The 10,222-nt window shown below is 43.3% G+C and overlaps 1 pseudogene across 1 annotated transcript in view; it reads right to left on the reverse strand.

Moving 5' to 3' along the window:
* Positions 1 to 7,831, reverse strand: part of LOC308334407 (nuclear receptor subfamily 1 group D member 2-like) — a 14,701-nt pseudogene extending 6,870 nt beyond the window's left edge. Inside the window, exons 1-5 of the transcript XR_013966196.1 lie at positions 7,696 to 7,831; positions 5,914 to 5,982; positions 3,491 to 3,552; positions 1,450 to 1,549; positions 178 to 300 (exon numbers count right to left, since the gene is read on the reverse strand). The product of XR_013966196.1 is annotated as a nuclear receptor subfamily 1 group D member 2-like (transcript). The remainder of the gene's footprint in view (positions 1 to 177; positions 301 to 1,449; positions 1,550 to 3,490; positions 3,553 to 5,913; positions 5,983 to 7,695) is intronic.
* Between the last annotated feature and the right edge of the window lie 2,391 nt (positions 7,832 to 10,222).

The following is a 10,222-nucleotide window of genomic DNA, read 5'->3' on the forward strand; positions in this document are numbered from 1 at the left end:
GCCCGTGGGCCGACCAACCAACCGAACGACCGCTCCCTCCCTCCCTCCCTCCAGTCTGACAGAGCGAGCCACCTGACCGAGCGCTCACATGGACTGCTGACACACTTCCCAGCTCCCAGCCCGCCCCAACACAAGGCTGTGTGTGCTATACCGCTCAGCCCCATAGCCCTCCCCAACACAAGACAGTGTTCCTGCCGCTCTGCTGCAGTCCCGTGGCGTAGCGCGGCGCGGCATAGCACAACAACAGCAGCAGTACAATAACAGGCAGTAAAGAGATGGAGATCACGTTGGTTTTAAAAGCTTTGGGTACAAGAGGCGAAGGCAGGACACACAGGAGGGAGGGAGGGAGGGAGGGAGGTGGGGGTGGAGGGAGGGAGGGTACTGTACAGTTTACATTCCTAACAGTCATCGCCGGAAACTCGCCGTGGGTTGGAACAGTCACGTTGTCCATGTTCTTATTGGTGCTATTTTTTTTTTCCTCTCCTTTTTTTTTCTTCGACACAAAGATATGTTATGCTTTTGGGGTTGTTAAAAGTAGCTCAAAGGAAGCACGTCTACATCCAAAGGGAAACCGGTGTGGTGTTTCTAAAAATATATCACTTCCCTGCCGACGATTAAAAGCCCCCAAAATTAGGAATTATAGAACATTACATAGCCTGTTAATGACGGCATTGTAGGGCACAAATAACTAAATGTATAGCCTACAAGTTTGCAGGTTTTTATTTGATTTTTTGGATGTTTCTATGTTTTCTGATTTCTTTAGTTTATAATGACATGAATTTGGGTATTATTGGAAATGCTCATAAATGTAATGATATGGCATTTTTCTTGGCAGAACACGCAAAATGGTAGTTGTTAGACAGCTTGCGGTGCTTGCCACATTTCTTGCTGTATATAGGTCAAGGCATTTATATTATTTTTAGTAAAAAATGTCAGAGGCAACAACTGGCAATTGTATTATCACAAGCAAAAGTATAATATAAGTTTGTCTGGGAATATTATCTCCCCCCCCCCCCCCCCCCTCTGTCTCAAGGACGTGAGAGAAAACCTCCCTCTGTGACTCTGCTGCTGTTTCTCTCTCCTTGAGAAAAAACACGTGCTTGCGTTTCTGTTTAGCCTAATGCCACGGGACACGTGTTTGTCAGAGAACGGAACGGACTGCAAAGCCCCTGGAGCAGCTCGTTTATCTGACAGGTCTGACTTTAATCCGCCACCCCCCCCACCCCACCCGCCCACCCCGCATGCGGAAACACATGCAGCACATTTGAATGGCTTTATTTGAATTAATCCACTCAATTCAGTTAGCATAATATGATTCAATTCATTAGCCCATACAGAAGGGAACAAGGAGTGTCTTCCCCTTTCGTGGAGCATGCGGGCTATAACTATCACAGTATAACGATTGATAGAATCTATATCTCGCTATAATGGAGGTTGTTTGACACATACATGCACACACGTGCATGGGGTGTCGAGTTGCGTCTACGTCGATGTCGCTGAAAGACGAGACCTGTAGGTCCGTGACGACCCGCCGCGTCCACCCACGGCACTAGTGTCGCGTATCACCGTCCTAAGTGTTAGTGTCACACAATCCCCACGCCCCATGTCCATTGTCACGGCCCTTCCCTTGGCCTGCATGCATGTGTACTGTTTAAAGTTGCCAGTGACTCACTCTCTCTCTCTCTCGTACACCGTTTCCAAGAATCTGGGCTGAGCAGCTGCCAGACCCTCAGCTCTAGGAAAAAAGCACAGCTCTAGGAAAAGCCCATCCCTGTAGTGTAGCCCGTGTAGTCAGAGCAGGCACAGGTTACAACATGTGACCCGTAGGGGCCAACGAGGGTCACAGAACAACCACTGAACATAACGAAACACTGGTGGCCACTCCTCCCGGGCATGCATGTGTGCGCCCCCCCCCCCCCCATACAGCATACACACACACATGTAGAGCCAGATGGCAGACGTGTGACGTATGTGGACTCAATACTCCATATGTCTGGAGTGAGAGAGAGAGACGCCCCTTCTGAACTTGTAGGGAGTCTCGTCGTACTACTTTGTATGGCTCTACTGTATGTATGACCCCCTTCTTTGCACACGTGACACACGTACATACATACATGTCATGTCAGGTCTCATGTCATGAGGCTAGCCCTAATGCATGCAGCTGTTTAAGTTTCCTGCTTTGCCCCCCCCCGCCCCCCCCCCCCCGCCCGCCCTGCCCCGCGCAAAAAACAACAAACCAGAAGAGGACGTGCAGGCCATTTCGTTTCGAAACAAGTTTTGAAAGCGATCTCGGCAAGGGAGCACAAACTCGGTCATAGTGGAAATGCTATCCGACCGTGCTTCGTCCAAATCAAGTGTGCACTTTTAATTTGGCGTGGTAAGTAGGCTGGCCATCTATCTCACGCTGGCTGGTTAGAAGCACACATTGTACCGCTCGGGTGTCGGCCTCACCCCGAGATAACACCATGGCCCTCTCTCTCTCTCTCTCGCCAATGTCACCTGGAATCGTGTGGCCTTCATTATAATAAAATGCACTGCATTGCTCCAGTTATGACAAATGCAGTTATCATTCCGCACGTGATCGTCGTGGCCCAAGAACCTCAGAAAGGAACGGCCAAAGAAAACATAGTGGAGATGACTGACTGGCTGCCTATGTTTTTACAACACTCATTCATCTATTCTAGGTCACAAGGTTGCTCCTTCTTGGAACAGCATACTACTTATAGATGGTGATTGGGCCACACTGCGGCTACAAGTTAAATATTACATATATATACTACGAATTATTTTGCCATTGTAAACTGTGTACACGCCCTTTTGTTGCGTTGGAAGATGTTATATAGTGTAGTCAGCATTCTTTGTGACTAGTGGAATTGACTAATATCCTGCATAGCAGCCGTCAACGTTCACATCCAATCTTGTGAAATTTAACAATTGAATTGTCGTTTGGCAGTGAAAGTTTACAGATCTGTAATGAAAACTGCCAGCTCTCCGCTAGTGAACTATTATAATGGTGCTGATTGGATTTCATGTCAGTAACTGAAAGTTCCAAATTAATGTACGTCCCAAGAGGCTGATAGAACCTATGCTAACGATAGAGCCAAATTTCATAATTTCACTTTGAAATATAGCCTAAAAAGTCATTTTAGTCTGTATTGCATACAATGTTTTACAACTTCAATAGTGTAACCTAAACAAATTGATATAGTCTCTGTTGGATGTTGAAATATTTCCAGCCAGTGTAATTCTGTATCATATTTAGCCTATGTAGGCGATATAAGTAGGCTACAGCTACATGATACGTGTGTGTGCCTATACATGTGTCATAATACATATTAAATTAATGTTAATTTAAATGTTATTTTAATTTTTAATGTTAATTCATTAATATAATCATTGAAATGATTGTGCTTGCACTCAGTGACTTTAATCATTAGCAATTTTAGTGTTTTGTGAACCATGGGTTCTAAAAACCACCTGACCCACTGACTGGCCAAAGCCCTATGTCGCAGGAATCCCCGTGCAAGCCTGAGAGCTTTGCAGCATGAGACCCTGAGAAGAAAGATAGAGAGAGAGAGAGAGAGACACCAGATGATGCAGAGAGAGAGAGAGAGAGAGAGAGAGAGAGAGAGAGAGAGAGAGAGAGAGAGAGAGAGGAAACAAGGGGGTGGGCGGAGCGGGAGTGCCTGCCTGCTTGGGAATCACGCGCAGCACGTGGATGCCGAGGCTCATGCACGTGCTGCTGTGTTCTGTACTCTGTGCTGTGCTGCCTGGAAGCTGCGCAGTGAAGTCCTGTCCTAGTGTCCTGCTAATGTAATGTAATGTGGGCCATGCAAGAAAGACAGCACTGTTGCTATGCCAAGATGATGGTGTATACACTACAGGGCGTTGGAGGAGAAAAAAAACATTAACTATCTAATGATATCATCAATATCACTCCTATATTGTTTAATTAGAGCCCACTATTTATTATTGCTATAAGGCCATGTGAATAATTAATGTTAAGCGCAACTTTATAACAAATCACCAACAAGGTGAAAAACTATAGGTTAAGGTAGCATTATCACCTGGAATGAAGTATATAGGCTGGAATGGAAATCATCATTAGTGATATAGAGGCTAATAATTGGTCTATTAAAATGTATATAGGTTATGAGTCATCATGCATTTTACTTCTCCAACAGAAGGCTGACCTTCAAAGTCGTGCCCGGCCCCAGCAGCAGCATGAAAGAACCCAACGGCACGTTTTTCTTTTCTTTCTTTCTTTCTTATTTTGACTCACATTTATTAGAAGTGGGCGTGACAGCATGTCAAGCCCACTTTGACATGCCCACGAAGCACGTGTGTGCGTGTGAGAAGTGGACTACTAGTAGCATAATTATACTCTCGACAGTGTGTGTGTGTGTGTGTGTGTGTGTGTGTGTGTGGGGGGGGGGGGGGGGGGTGACCTTTGCAACTGACACAATCTCCACCGAGTTCAAAACACTTGACAGATAAAACACACGTGACGTGATTACAAAAGCACTAATAATAATAGGAGAATATTGATGATGATGACCTAGTAATAATTTAGGTCACTCATAACTTAACTGTACTAAGCCACAAGTGGATGTAAACTAAAACGTAATTACGAGAAGAAAAGTTTAATTAATAGGCTATACATGTGACTGTGATACTGACTTTCAATTGTAGTGTGCACTTTACATGTTGCATGTATGAGACCGGACTGAGTGAGTGCACCTCGGGTCATGCTTCACGTGAGTGTGTGTTGACATTCAGCGGAGTCGGAAAGTCTGGGAGGGAGGGGGTTCTGGGGGGGGGGGGGGGGGAGGACACACCACCCCATTCCACCACCCACTCCCACTCAAAGAACACTGTGTGTAGTGCGTGTGTGTGACGTGTATATGCAGCAGCAGACAAATGTACTGGCGACTGTCCAAGTGCTAATAGCCTACTGGAAGTTATGACGAGTCACTGTGGCTGCTTTGCATATAGAAGTACAGTGGGTGGGTGAATATAAACTACATTCACATTCATTCAACCCAAGGCTATACACAAAACGCATTATCTTCCATTCATTACACACACACACACACACACACACACACACACACACACACACGCGTTGTATGGACTATCACCAGTCAGAATGGCTGATATCCCAGCAGTCATTGCTCGTACAATTTATTTCTACCTATCTATTTCTACATACATGTATGGAACATCAGACTATATACATGCATTTTTATTATGCGTTTTTATATATGTTAGCGTGAATTGATGTTGGTAAAAGTACAATCACAATATAACTTTAAAATGTTAAACTCTTGTTGTTTTCCCAATAATGGTCTTGCATTGATTTTTGGTTTTTCTTTACAAAAAACAATGAAAGAAAAAATACAACAATACTATTCATATAGCCTAATAATATAGCATGACAATAGGCTAATTGTTAATGCTGTTAAGGCTAACACAGTAACACTATAATAATATGCTAATCATTTTGAGTCAGACTTCCATGATTTGTAATCCAATACACATGTATAGCACCACCAGCCGAATCAATAACCTGAAAAATGATCCGCTTATCTGAGGCTGGTGTATACAGTTCGGTTCTGACGTGTCCCAGACTTAAACGAAATTACATTGAAACGATCACGTCATTATATCCACGACGAACATATTCTGTAGATAATTCTCACAGAAAAATCACGGAGAAAAGCATTGGAAATAAATGATAAACTGACACTTAATTGTTCCATTCATTCTCTGTAGCAGTGAGTGCACTGAAATGCACATGTCAGTCATCAATCATTCATTCATGCACAAAAAGCACAAATAATACACATTACACAGATCAAGTCAAAATAACACTGCACAAACAAAGAATACTTAAGTTATATTTATGTTTACCTGGGCTGGAGTCCATGTCTGAGTCGGTTCTGTGGTCGTATGTCTCTGAGGATATTCTGTGATCAATCACTGGAGTCATGAACCACCGCCGGGGCTCAGAGTATACAGAGAGAAGAATCCCCCCAAAATTGTATTAACTATAGTGAACCAACCCGGTCAAGAACAAAAAAAAGGCAATATTAAATGGAAAAGGAAGATTGCGCACAAAATCGAGCAAATCTGTTCAAAAAGTCCTCGCACCTGCAGGCTAAAATGCCTATAATATAATAATATCAATTAAAAAAAACATGTATATCCTCCGTAGCGCGGTTTAAATGCGATCCTTGGCTTGCTCGTGTTGTCTCTGTGTGACTGACTAGAGATCTAATGATGTCTTTATGACTGGAGCAGAATAGTATAGCGGCTTCTCGGAATTAGGAAGAGGAGAATAAAGTTCCATTCAACACATCATCATCAGGGGTTGTGGTGCCACTAGAGCAGAGTGTGTCACACACACACAGATCTACGTTAAACACACCCACCGTCACACGCGCGCCGCCCACGCACGCGAACCAGCACGTTTTCAGGTGTCTATGAAATGTGACCAGCTCTGCCCTCCTTTCTTTCTTTCCCTTTTTTTCCCCTCTTTCTCCTCCTTGCCCCTTCAACCTCTGTTTGTTTTCCTACTGACCGGAGTTACCAGGAATCTCTCTCTCTCTCTCTCTCTCTCTCTCTCTCTCTCTCTCTCTCTCTCTCTCTCCCCCTCTCAATTCAATAATAGTCTATTTTTCTCTTTTTTTATCTCTCAATTCAATAAATAGTCTCTCTCTGTCAATTCAATAATATAGTCTATCTCTCTCTCCCCCTCTCAATTCAATAATATAGTCTATCTTTCTCTTATTTATCTCTCAATTGAATTCAATAGTCTCTCTCTCTCTGTGTCTCTCTCTCAATTCAATAATAATATCCCCCGGACCCCCCCCCCCTCTCTATCTCTCCCTCCTTTGTCACGCTCCCCCCCCCCCCCCCCCCCCCTCTCTCAAAACATTTCACCCCTCCCGCACTACGTTCTGTGTTCTCTCTATTCTCACGTTTTCATTGGCTCTCCTCGTGGAGCCCCCCCAGCCCCCACCTCCCCCCCAGACACTGTTCGATTGGAATGCTCTCTCTGCATGTGTGCGTGGCATGTGAGCTGTGTGGAGCCGCGCGCTTAGCTGTCCCACTGACACACATTTTATGCAAATCTACCCCGCACCGGGGCGAGGGGGAGGGACTACAGCACATGCAGAAGGGCGGGACTCACCGTGACTCCCCCGCCCCCCTCCCTCCCCCCTCTCGTCACGTTCCGTGTTTGACGCAATATTTCGTCGGCACGACGGTGCCGCTCAGAATATTAAATTGCGTTTTCGTTTTTATCGATTGATTGATTGAACACTTTATTAACGGTTTGGTGAAAAGCAAGCACAGGAAAGTAGCCTATAGGCGACAGTTCAATCAAATGCAAGGTCTGCTGCTAAGATGATTTAAACCCCCAAGTGTTTCCATAATTGGGGATACTCAATTAAAAAAATATGCAAAAACATCAAGAAATCAAAATCTAATCTGTGTCAACCAATTCATGGCGGAGTTCGAAAATTGTCTGGGAAAAGTAGAGAAGTGGAATGTGGGTCAATTCGGGGGACCTGCACTCTAAGACCTGTATGGGTTAGGTCGTTATAGATATGGGGAGGAGAAAACATGAGAGGAGAGGGGAGGGGAGAAGGGAGGAGAGGAGAAAAAAGGAGAGGAGGGGGTCCGTCCCACAGTCCCAGACACCCCACTGCCACACTGCCTTGCTGACTGACTGGTGGTGGTTCATCACCCACTTATTGGATTTGGAGCACACGTGACGTGATGGACGGAATGTCTTCTTGTTGACTTTCAATCCGATTCCAGTCATTTCCATCTATCTCTGACCTCACCTCACTGTCCTCCGCTCCACTAGATTAAAACTAATAATAATAATAATAATAATAATAATGATATAGGCATTCAGGCTATAATATAACATTATTATAGCTCTGTTTTCTACATCTAAATAAAAGACACATTCATTGGCCAAAAAAGGACCCGGCCATCAGCACGTGAAAAAAGCCGGCGCACCTTGTTGTATTGACACCGTTTAGCGAATTGAATGTAGGTCATTCTGCTCTGCCTTGGGGCACTATAGTATAGTCACGTTTAGAATTCACATGTTTTGGTTGCTATCTGTGTTCAATACATTGTTTTGTTTATCTCCACGGACATTAGCGGCTACTGCAGTCTGCAGCTACCGGTAAATTGCAAAGAGCTACATTGTGTGTATGAAATATAATACCCTGTGATTTCCGTTGTAGATTTAGGTGAACAATTTGCATCCAATTTCATTCCAGTGGATAGATGAAAAAATAAGATGGGAGGTTTGCTGTTTAATAAGTAATTCAACAGCACCTCTCCGTGGTTCACGTTGGCATTACTCCTACTACTTTGTACCCTTTAGTTTACAGTCTATGGTTTGTACCTAGGCTATTCATTGTCATGGGCAACCCGCAGGCACGTGCAGAGGGGGTGCTTTGGGGGCCCCTGTCACTTTGCTTCAAAGTGCGACCCCCGCCCCCCCACCGTTTTTTGGCAGGTTGTTAAAAAAAAGAAAATGAACCGTAGCACTTATCAGTATATTATAGGCTATACATTTTAATGTATGGCCTATTCATTGTAACATCTTGCTACAGGATGAAATGACTGAGATGTGTCCGTTGAAAATGTTATTGAAAATGGCGAGGGGGGCATTTTATATAGTAAAACAATATAATTATAGGCTATATAACTTAAAACTGTGTGGGCAGATGCAAAATTAAGGTACCAGGCCCGCACCATTAGCATAAAAGACATCCATTGTAGGCCCACTACATTTCTGGTATGAAATGGTCACACGAGGGACGGACTCTCCAAGAAGACCACCCACAAAAATCAGCGCATAATCTGCGCGCACACAAATGTAAATCTATAAGGCTTTAAGGGGGTGCTTGCAAATAAAACAGTTGGACTCCTAATATTCCATAGTATAGTGTCACTGTCATAGCAAAGAAGTGTCATACATAATCTGAAGAAAACCTGGAGACTAATTGGGTCACCGTTTTGCGTTTTAAAAGAACACTATAATGTGCAAAAAAGAAATTCAAAAATGTGTTATAGTCGAGGACATGTCATCTGTTCGCGTTGCCCGTTGTTCCACATGATCTCAGAGGCGACAAACGACATGACAAAAAATAATTCCTGGATGTACCTTATTTATTGAGTTTGTTATATTCACATATCTGAAAACCTGCATATGCGGGCGTGGGTTATCATGACGTCTATACACACACACACACACACACACACCTGTAGGCTTATTTTAATGGTGAATTCATTAATTAATTCCATCTCCCCATAGCTGTAAATATTTGGAAGGGTGATTTCAATATAATATGCTATAATATTCATTTTTTATACAGTCTACTGCTTTTGCTAATATAGCTCTAACACCAGCACCAAATACTGGATGTAGACAACAGGCATGCTCTCCATGTATGTACATCATATCAACATGAACTACTATGTATGTACAGCATATCAACATGAAATATAATGGCGTCGACTCGTACTGCGTTAGGCTGTATACACTATATACAGGCACTGGCAGCAGATACAATACCGACTTTTTGTCTCCACCTGCTGGCGGACATTATAAGCACACGTTGTGAAGAGTCCTTCCTACAAGCACAAAAAAAAAACATCACGAGTCTGTTAAAGTAGCGAAAATAAATATCTCTGTGCAATTTTTAGTCGTGAGATTAAAAGGAGAGAAAAAAAGTATTATTTTTCTATGAATTACACAACCAAGGGAAGCCTGGCTTGGATTATTGATGGAGATTATAATTTTCTTTGTCGCATTCCAAATTAAGCCAATAATTCGGAGGAATGCGACAAAAACAAAATAATCTGTATGAATTCAAGTTTTTGGTGGAGGGGGACAACAGCTCACACCTCCGTAACTGAAAATAAATGAGTTTCTAGGGCATAATTAACAGGCACCGACACGGGAAGAGAAAAACATGTAACCACCACCATCATCATCAGTTATTAAAATAAACACTCAGAACACACAATAATAATTATCCTCCTGAACAACTGGAACAGAAACAAACAAGAAAGGAAAAAAAAAAACTATACAAGTTCAAAATCAAAGTCATTACCTGGCAGTGAAACGCTCCAATCAAAACAATCTAAATGAAGTATAAGCCCCTCCCACATCACCATCATGCAGTGA

The sequence above is a fragment of the Protomyctophum bolini genome, assembly GCF_963924005.1.
Source record: "Protomyctophum bolini genome assembly, chromosome: 2".
Lineage (NCBI taxonomy): Eukaryota > Metazoa > Chordata > Actinopteri > Myctophiformes > Myctophidae > Protomyctophum > Protomyctophum bolini.